Source organism: Hakea prostrata, unplaced genomic scaffold (assembly GCF_041222555.1).
Source record: "Hakea prostrata isolate BN-2017 unplaced genomic scaffold, UWA_Hpros_2 contig_38, whole genome shotgun sequence".
Classification (NCBI taxonomy): Eukaryota; Viridiplantae; Streptophyta; class Magnoliopsida; order Proteales; family Proteaceae; genus Hakea; species Hakea prostrata.
This window is the reverse complement of record NW_028291157.1, coordinates 228729-240108: the sequence shown is the minus strand read 5'-3', so window position 1 is coordinate 240108 and position 11380 is coordinate 228729.

Here is an 11380-nt window from a genome sequence, read left to right as displayed (position 1 = left end):
ATACTAATATAACTACAGTAGAACATTACTCATGTGAATTTCTTATCTATGTTGAATATGAATTATTGGTTATTACTCATGTGAATGGCTTATCAGTTATGATTATGATTGATTGAATTGTGATGTGATTGCCTAAGTTGTAACTGGAGAATGGGGAATGCCCTTTTGGTGTTTTTGTCTTTGGACACCAGTGGAGGTTGTATGGAACGTTTTCCTATGGGGCCCCTTGGGGCCTTCCCTGATTACTGGTTGTCATACCTAGGACGTGTCTAGCAGTGTTTGGCTAAGAATACCCTGTTATACTAGACCCTATCGGAGGGGAATTGAGACCGAGTGTCCCATGGCAGTAATGGGGATTTGTGGGCACTTAAGATCGGTAACCAATCCATGAGAGGACATGAGAGCTTCCCGTGTATTATTTGTGGATGACCAATAGAGTTAAGAGTCTGTAGTCCGAGTTGGTTGGAGCCATAGGATATGATGACTCTAAGGGGAAGGATACCGGAAAGGATCGCGAGAGGCGAGGAATGGAAGTATCCGACCCTAAGTGATATAACTAAGTAGATGACTTGCATTGGGCTAAGATTAACCCTAACAGGTGCCAATACTCTTGCCAATGATGGTGAGCAATAGTGTTGACTTAAACCCCAGCCATGGAATGTCCGAGAGGGATGTAGGACTCAATTATCAATGGAGAACCCAAGATACCGAGATGGTTGAGAGAGAGTGATTTAAGACCTACCCAGAGGAGTATGGTGTTCTAACTTAAAGCATGTATGCCACTAGAAACCAGCATATATAGAGTTAGCAGCATACTTGCATAACTATCTCATATCATATTGCATCTTGTATGTCTTGCAATCATTGTAATTTTTATTTGTGAATGAACTACTTGCTAAGTTCTTTTGAACTCATCCCTTTTAGGACAACGTTTGTTGGATCTTACTTCAGGTACTGATGACTTTGAGAACCAGTACTAAGAGACTGCGTCGGATGACTCATACAGTCCCAAGGTGCTAAGCTATTATGACTATGATGGTGAAGACTACTAGTGTAACGGTGGAGCTTACCAAGATTAGTCACTTTGGAGCTAGTGCAATGGCATTGGGATACTAAAGTTTATACATTTAGACGTACTTTATTTAAGTTGGAAGAGACCTATGTCTAGACTTAGTCTTATTCTTGTTCTTAGATATTTTTCAGTTGTAATTCCTTTTGAGTTAGATCTACTTTCTGCTATAGATATAGAGTGATTTTCTGTTACACTCTATATTCTGATTATTCTTTTGATATCATATTTCCGCACTTTGATATGAATTGTAATCTTTCTAAGAACCATTCTTTGATTATTCATTTATAATATTTATTCATTGATTTAGTCTTGTTCTTAATTATATTTTGTGAATGTGGGAGGATGATTGCTATGAGCTGATCTTCGGGGCTGTGGATCACACAATGGAGTCAACTAGAAAAATTAATTATCCCACCTTTAGTAAAACACCCTCAATCATTCCTTTAGGAATTTCAATTGACCTATCTGCCAACTAGAGAGGAGTTTTAGTTGCTTTCAATTTTTTGAATCCTAGTTGCTTATAAACATGGTAAGGCAAAAGATTCATGCTTGCACCAAGATCAAGTAAAGCATGATCAATCTAGGTATTGCCTATAACACAAGCTGTGGTAGAGCTCCGTGTACCCTTATACTTGGCTGCTACAAGTTGAGTAATTATGCAACTGATGTTACCTACCAAGAATGCCTTTTTGGGAACACTATTGATTCTTTTATGAGTGCATAAATCTTTCAAAACTTTTGCATAGGCAAGGATCTACTATATGACATCCAAAAGAGGGATGTTCACTTGTACCTTTTTGAAAACATCTAGAATTTTCTCCATAGACGCAATCTTCTTCTTATTAACCAAACGGTTGGTGTGAAATCCTGGGAATTCTAACCCTTTAACCCATGGTTTCAAGACTGTGAACCCGAAACTTGAGTAGGCGACAACTGCAGGCCATTCGAGTCGATCCTGAAGGTTCGGAAATGGACCCTATGGTAGTGGATGACCCTAGTGATGACTCAACTACTCTCCTAGAGTTTAAAAGGAGAGAGAACATAAATCACTAAGGCATTAAAAGCGATTTTGGCACGTCTGTAAATTGACAAAGGAGAATCAAAATGATGAGGTAAATATACCCAAATGTAGGTACTAAAAGACCTTTCTTTCAAGCCAAAAAACACCTAAATTGGACCTTGGTTGAGGGGTCAACCAAGGGGCCAATCAATCGAACCGGTTGATTGGTCTAGGTCGACCACCCATGCCCAGTTCGGGGCAGTTTTAGGAAAACGAAGTTAAGAACCCCATTTTATGCACGTATTTTCTAATGCTAGAGTGGGGCTGAGGCATGGAGAGAAGAGGAAACCAAGGGAGAGTTTGAATTCCTTCCATGCGGCTTCGGTTCGAGACTCGGATCTTGTCGGTAAAGCTAAGAAAGGTGAGTGTTCTTCAACCTCTCTTCTTTAAACCTAGTCTAATGGTATTTTTCATCATTGAATGTTAGGTTTTAGTAGTTGGAGTTAATAGATTGCAATGAATGCTTTCTTTTACTCCCCTTTATGTCTCCCATTGTTTTTTAGAGACAATTATGCGAGTCATTATGATCGATTTTGTTTTGAATCTCTCAGAGACACCCATGGGAACTCGTGAGAGCCGAATTTGGGGCTTTTTGTTTGAGGCCTAGTTGGGAGAAATTGTTGGTACATTTAGGACCCCATTATTGTTAATTATAAGACCCCAAAGTCTTGCTTTGATCTGATTTCGAATTGGAGGCGAAATATGGATTTTTGCTTCAAAACTAAGTTGATGGTGAGATGATCAGCCGTTCAACCAGTCATGTAAGCATATGCAACTGGCCATTCAACCGGTCATATCTGGAAAGTGTATTTCGGACCTCTTTTGAACCTCAATCGGTTCCTAATTATTCTTTCTCTTATGCAACTAAGGTTACTTTGGGTCTAATTTCATATTCTTGGGTGTGCTTTGTGGGACTTTAGAGAGCGTAACTAATTTGAAAGGTGAGGAATATAATTAACCATGTCTTGTATGTTTGATAATGTTATTTCAATTTCATTATTGATATCTTGCTTTATTTTTAATATTTATTATCATGTGATTGTGTGTGACTTTGCGCGAATGAAAGGTAAGAATGTATGATTGATTCCTTTTCTTTTCAAATCTTGTGGTTGATGGTATGAGAATGTGTGGGATTGGTTTGAAACTTAGTTCTCTTATATCTACTTACCAACTAGGGTTGTGGTTCACCCATTACCCTAGTGACCTTATATGAATGTGCATCTAGACCTAGGTACATGAATTCTAGGTGTCTAGAAGTGTTTGGTTAGATGACCTTATGAGTGCTACTACACTTCCAGTAAGGGTATTGAAGTTGGTTAACCTGTGATGCTAGTGGCTAGGTCCTATGAGTACTGAAAATGCCCACTGTCATCATGGAATGGTAGAGTTGCATATAATAGATAAGGGTTCATTGAGGCCCAACACCGGTAACCAACCCGTGAGAGGACATGATGTCACACCCCCAGCCAGTACCCTAACCACGATACCCGGACGTGTGATCCACAAGTCCCATGGTCAAGTTTAGGGCGATCATATACCCACATTGTAAAATAACACAATCATGAGCAATGAATAATCAATGTTCAGTTATATTAAGAAACAAATCAAAGAATATATCTCAAAGTATAATCAGAGTGCAAAATAAAATGATACTAATCAAAGAACAACTATAGAGTATAGTTGAAAATAACTCTAGGTCGAAAGCGGAAGAGTAGATCAAAACTCTAAAGTCCTCTAAGCTATTACAACTGGATAAAAGTATAAAGAATAAAGACTAAGGAGTCAAAAGTCAACCTTCCATAAGATCTTTGTCTTCTTCTTCTTCTTCACCTTGGGTTTATGCATTTGCATCTTCGGATCAACATCTAACTCACGATCCCAACGGTGAGCAAGATGGTGTCTACTGCTATCAATAAGAGCCGTCAAAGTGGTCCATACCGGTGTACGGGTCGTACCAATGGCCACTAGTTTCTCCCATTGAGTTCCTAGCTATATCAAATAAGGAAGGGTCCTCCATACTGGTGCATAGGATCTCTTCCGAACCTGCAAAGTCATCTAAAAACATATCCCCAGAAGGGTGAGCTCAACAGAACTCAACAAGTAGTTCAATCACAATAAACAACTACAAGTAGTTCAAACAAGCATGATGCAATGATATGAAACAATGAATGCATGTATGCTTCTAACTCTATGTATGCTACTCCTCTAGGTAGGTCTCATTCACTCTTCCGTCACGGCTCTAAAGCACGTCTTTTGGGTTCTTCATTGTAATTGGGTCCTGCATCCATCTCGGACATTCCATGGCTGGGGTTTAGGTCAACACTATCGCTCACCACCATTGGTATGAGTACTGGTGCATGTCAGGGTTATACTTGGCCCAATGCAAGTCATCTACTGAGTCACATCTACTCGGAGTCGGATACCTCCCTTTCGTGCACTAGATAGTCTGTTCTAGTATGATAGCCTCCCTTTTGTGCCTAGGCAATCCGTTCCGGTATCTCGCTCTCTAGAGTCACCGTCTCTCTCTAGGATATGTAGACTCTTAACCCTATTGGTCATACATATATAATAAATGGAAAGCTCTCATGTACTCTCACGGGTTGGATACCAATCTTGAGAAATCCCCATTGCTACCACGGGTCACTAGACCTCAATACCCCTTCCAATAGGGTCAGATATGGCAGTGTTTCCCTAGCCAAACTGTCACGCCCTCCCAGCCGGTACCCTATCTGGCATACCCGAGAGTGTGATCCACAGCCCGAAGATCAGGTATCGAGTGATCAACCTCCCACATAAACAATAACATAATCATGAACAATCATAACATGAGTGCGGAAGATAAATCATAGATTCAATAAAGAAAGAATGAATCATAACTGAATCAGAATAATAGATATAATCAGAGTATCAACAGATAAGTAAAGCGAAGCAAAAATCCCACTTTACATCCAGCGGAAAAGTAGCTCTAAGGAATAAACTAGACAAAATCTAATCCCAGTAACAAGTACATTGGGTAACTAAATTGTTCTCCACTTTATAGACAACATCCTTGTAAGTGTAAATCTCATAAATAGCACAAGGACGCTTCCACTCAATGGTCGGACTAAGCATCGTACGGAGCATAACCACTCGCGGGATCTTCGAGTAATTGTGGTAACCGCAATCACCTTCTCGGAGATATGCCTCTTCGCCTTGCGCTTCTTCATAGGGACCGTCATAACACTCGGTACACTGCAGGATAGTCTAACAACATTGTACAATAAAGGAATGAGTTTCAAAGAAACTCGGTAAAGCGATTAAAATCCATAATAACATAAATGGCGAATTCCAGAACAAACATAAATGCAATATGATATGAGACAAGCAATGAATGAATGAATCTAACTCTATGTATGCTGGTCTCTATTGCGCAGACATGCTTTAAGTCATAACACCATACTTCTTTAGGAAAGTCCACTCACATCCTCAACCATTTAAGATATCTTGGATTCTCTCACGGATCATTTCACCGGTCTTGAGCAGCCGATTGGTAAAGGGTCCTTCATCCCTCGGGACAAACCATGGCGGGGGTTAAGTCAACACACTCTCTCACAACCATTTGGTATAAATCTTGGCGCATGTCGGGGTAAAACCTAGCCAAATGCAAGTCTTCTACTTAGTTACATCAAGTCGGATCCGGATACTTCCATTCCTCGTCCCTGACGATCCTTTCCGGTATCCTTCACACTAGAGTCAGCGTATCCTATGGCACCGACCAACTCGGACTACGAACTCATCAACCCTATTGATCATCTACATATGGTAAACGGGAAGCTCTCACGTCCTCTCACGGGTTGGTTACCGGTCTTAAGCGCCCGTGAGCCCAAGTCTAATCATATGCAACCCTACCAATAAATGGCCCCCACAATGTGATTCCTGTCCTCTCACGGGTTGGTTACCGGTCTTGAGCGCCCATGAATCCCCATTGCTACCACGGGTCGTTCGGTCTCAATACCCCTCCGATTAGGGTCGACATAACAGGACATCCTAGCCAAACACTACTAGACAATCCTAGATATGTCATCCAACAGTTTAGGAAGGTGTCAGAGGGCATCTCCGGAAACATCCCATAATATTCCCGTAGTAGTCCAAGGACAGAAGTGTCGAAAGGACACCTCTCCTTTCCAAACCATACTTAAGCATACACATGCATCAATTCATATCATCACATATATGGTAACTTCATATATGGAAAGAAATCAATAAGTACAATCACTTGTATATAATTGGTAAGTAAATCATACATGAATCAATTCAACATGAATAAATAATGCTACTGTAATCAAAGTTATGCAACAGTAGTATATCATTGTAAGAATCTAATTTAGGAATCATATCAATGATATTCAAATATAGAAACTAGATTCATGCTATCTATGTAATTAAGGAAATAACCATCCTTACCTTTTATAACTCGCAAGGAATCCTAAGAAATCAAGTAAGATCTTGGCAAACTTGAGAAGAAGGTCCTAAACAAGTATATACAACATATTAGGAAAGATCCCTAACAGAAAAGATATCAAAACATCCGAAACAGACCAAATCTGGAGTTGCTTTGTACTCATTGGTCGAGTGGATTGGTCGAGTGGTCCATCGACCAATCAGTCGACCAATGCGAACGATAACCTATAAAATCGAGTTTTAAGATATGAAATCCGAATTTGGTGGTTCAAAAGGGTACTAATCAAGGGGTAGACTACATCAGTAGTATTCTAACAAATAGGGGACCTCAAAACACCAATCAAATCAAGATATCAAGATCCAAATTAGGAAACAAAAAGTTACCATAATTAACTCAACCATGGATCTTGATGAATTTGAAATAGAAAACAAAGATAAGAACAATAGGAGGATGGATCATTGCTTTCGGTAATGAAAACATGAAAACATACATAGATCTTCATGGAATAAGGCTTAGAAGCATAAATCTAAATAAGGAAATAAAACCTACCATATATGTAACTACCATGCATCATGAAGAACACATAGTATGGTAGAAGAGAACATCTAGAAATCTATAGATTATGGATCATGGAAAGAAAACACAGTAATTAACTACTAACATGATCAACATAGAAGATCCAAAGAGATCGGAATTCAGATTAGAAGTTTAACGAGAGATTAAATCATGGTTTGATCATGAATCCTTCAAAAGCTTGCAATGATCATGGTTAAGATCATTGTTCTAGCCTTAAATCCTTAGGATGATCATGAGAACATGTTCGAGAGATGTTTGCAACAGAGAATGCAGCATCTCTTCTACTGTCTCAACTCAAAAAGGAAAGAAAAACAAAGATGGAGGAGAAGAAGAGAGAATAGACATACCTTTTGATGCAAAAAGAAGAGTTTGGACGAAGATCCGTCAAGAAAACACCAAGGATGCAAGAGAGATGACTTGCAGAGGTCTTTGGTTCGTTCCAGAGAGTTTGGAGGCAGCAAATACGAAGTGGACTCGAGATTGGACTTAAATAGAGCAAGAACAACCTAATTGCCAAAGACAAGCACTCATTGGTCGAGTGGATTGGTCGATCGGCCCGATCGACCAATCGGTCGACCAATGCTTGACAACGAAGACCAAAACGAGGGAATTGAAGGTCCAGATCAAATCCAATCCTAAAGGGGTTTTGCACACAAGTCAAGTGACTTACCTAATAGGTAGAAATGCCTTCAAACCAAGATAGAGAGCACTCCAAGTCCATCAACTAATTAGATCTTCATCGGGATTCAGTTTCCATAAATAGAACCTCATCATCAACTTTCATGGATTCAAAGCCGGACACCAAGTCCTCTCTTGGGATGGCCCAAAGCTGACTTCTTACTTTACTTCGGGTCATCGGACCTACAAATAACAAGGTTTCCGGGTCAAGGTTAGGGCTGGGTTTTACATTCTCCCCCCTTAAAGAAATTTCGTCCCCGAAATTGAAAGCGTACTGTGCTTCCAAAGAGGTAAGGAAACTTCTCCTTCATATCTTCTTCCTTCTCCCAAGAAGCTTCTTCGGGGGTATGGTTCTTCCACCGAATCTTCACCAAAGGAATGGCGCGATTCCGCAGCTGCTTGTCCTTCCTATCCAAGATTTCGGCCGGTTCTTCATCATAGGTCAAATCAGCACTAAGTCCTTCAGGTGCTTGCTGCAAAATGTGTTCCGGATTCTCTATGTATTTTCGGAGCATCGAAATATGAAACACATTGTGCACACCAGCAAGAGGCGGAGGTAATGCTAATCGATATGCAACAGGTCCAACCTTTTCCAAAATCTCGAAAGGTCCAATGTAACGAGGGCTAAGCTTTCCCTTAACATTGAATCTCATCACACCCTTCATTGGTGAGACCTTCAGAAAGACTTTCTCTCCAACTTGAAATTCCAAATCGGTCCTTCTCTTATCAGCATAAGATTTACTGTCTCATTGATCAGGACTTAATCCTTTCTCTTATCATATCTACCATAGCACTTGTAGCTTCAATCATCTCTGGACCTAAGACTTTTCTTTCACCTGTCTCGATCCAGTACAAAGGTGTCCTACAAGTACTGCCATACAAAGCCTTGAATGGAGCCATGCCTATTGTCGCTTGATAACTGTTGTTATAGGCAAACTCAACCAAAGCTAGGTGTTCATCCCAATTACCACCCATATCCACCACACAAGATCTGAGCATGTCTTCCAATGTCTGAATTGTCCGCTCGGATTGTCCATCGGTTGTGGATGATGAGCTGTACTCAAGTTCAATTGGGTTCCCAAGGCCTTCGCAAACTATTCCAAAACCTTGAGGTGAACCTAGGATCACGATCCGAAACAATACTCAATGGCACACCATGCGGACGAACCACATTATCCACATAAAGCCTGGCTAGCTTATCCGAGTATGAGTGATCTTCATAGGAATGAAATGGGCTGATTTGGTCAACCTATCAACAATCACCCACACAGTGTCATTGCCTTTACTTGTCCGAGGCAAGCTAGTCACAAAGTCCATGGAGATATCTTCCCACTTCCAACTAGGAATAGGAAGAGGCTGAAGTAATCCAGATGGAGGTTGTCGAACGGCTTTCACACGTTGGCAAGTCTCACACTTGGCAACAAAATCATCAACATCCGCCTTTAGACCAATCCACCAAAAATGTTCCTTCAAGTCCTTGTACATCTTGGTGCTTCCCGGGTGTACTGAAAGACCGACTGGTGTGCTTCCTTCAATATTTCTTTCTTAACTTCTTCATTTGCGAGCACGCACGGTCTTCCTCTAAACAACAAAGCACCATCCATGGATATACCAAAGTCGGGGTCCGACTCGGGATTCGAAGAAATCTTCTCAACTTTGATCAAAAACTCTTGATCGAACTCTGTGAGCAACAATCTTATCTCTAAGACCAGATCTTGCCGTCATGGCGAAAAGAATAAAATCAGAATTCTCGGGGACGATTTCCAAATCAAAACTCTCAATAGAAGACCACAATGGTAAACTCAAAGCATTCAAATCCAAAGTCTTCTTCTGGTTCTTCCTACTAAGAGCATCAGCAACAACGTTTGCTTTCCCAGGATGATCTTGAATATCACAATCATAATCGAGAGACTAGTTCCAACCATCTCCTTTGTCTCATGTTCAACTCCTTTTGGGTAAAGAAGTATTTCAAACTCTTATGATCCGTGAAAATGGCAATCTTCTCACCGTAGAGATAATGTCTCCAAATCTTCAAAGCAAAGACAACGGCGGCAAGTTCTAGATCGTGAGTGGGGTAATTCCGCTCATAATCCTTCAATTGCCGAGAAGCATAGGCTACGACCTTGCCATGTTGCATCAGTACACAACCCAAACCAATCTTTGACGCATCGGTATAAACTGTCATACCACCGGAACTGTCAGGTATAGTCAAAACCGGGGCACTTGTCAATCTATCTTTCAACTCTTGGAAATTCTTCTCACAAAGGCGTCGGACCAAACAAACTTCTCTTCTTTCCTGGTCAACTTAGTCATAGGAGCAGCCAACCGAGAAAAGTTCTCAATAAACCTTCGGTAGTAACCCGCCAATCCAAGAAAACTTCTTATTTCCGTTACTGACTTCGGTCTCTCCCAATCAGCCACAGCTTGGACTTTTTCAGGATCGACACGAATACCTTCGGCTGAAACTACATGACCAAGGAATACCACTCTCTTAAGCCAGAAATCACACTTGCTAAACTTAGCGAACAACTTCTTTTCCCGCAACCTTTGCAAAGTGAAACTTAGATGACTCGCATGCTCTTCTTCGCTCTTCGAATAGATCAAGATGTCATCAATGAAGACAATCACAAACTTATCAAGCACATCATGAAATACTCGATTCATGAGGTCCATGAACACCGCAGGAGCATTGGTCAATCCGAAGGGCATGACTCTAAACTCGTAGTGACCATACCGCGTTTGGAAAGCTGTCTTGAAGATATCACTAGACTTCACTTTCAATTGGTGATATCCGGACCTTAAGTCAATCTTCGAGAACACAACTGCACCCTTCAACTGATCGAAGAGATCATCGATTCTGGGCAGCGGATATCTATTCTTGATAGTCAACTTATTCAACTCACGGTAGTCGATGCACAAGCGCATACTACCGTCTTTCTTCTTGACGAACAAGACCGGAGCTCCCCAAGGTGAAACTCCCTTCTCTTCTTTAACTTTTCCCACCTAGTGTGTCACCTTGGTTTCCAAATCATAAGCAAGATATCCAAGAACATCATCAACAACTTGCTTCCACTCTTTACTTAAAATCATCAAAAATCCACTTGACCAAATGATTGGAAATCTTAAATCATGCTTAAATATATCCATATAGTCATCAAACAATATTCCATAAGGCAAAAATCACATTTTCCAAAAATTCAACAGCAAATGAGGTCACTGTGACCATTGGTCGAGTGATTGGTCGAGTGACCCGATCGACCAATGAGTCGACCAATGCGAACGAGAATGCGAAAATTCGCATTATAAGCCTCATTTTCACATTCCAACCTCATTCTAACTTCTTCCAAAGGTGAGAGAGCTCTAGAGAAAATCTCCAAGAGTTCCCACAAGTGTTCTTGAGGTGGTTTAGTGCTTCAACAACAACACCACAACACACCATCTTCACAAACAAGGTAAATCTCTCATTCTTTCTTCTATTTTCATCTTCTCATGCTTGCATTTCAATAAAACCATGCTTTACTTGTATCCAATGCTAGAAATCATGCTTAGGAAT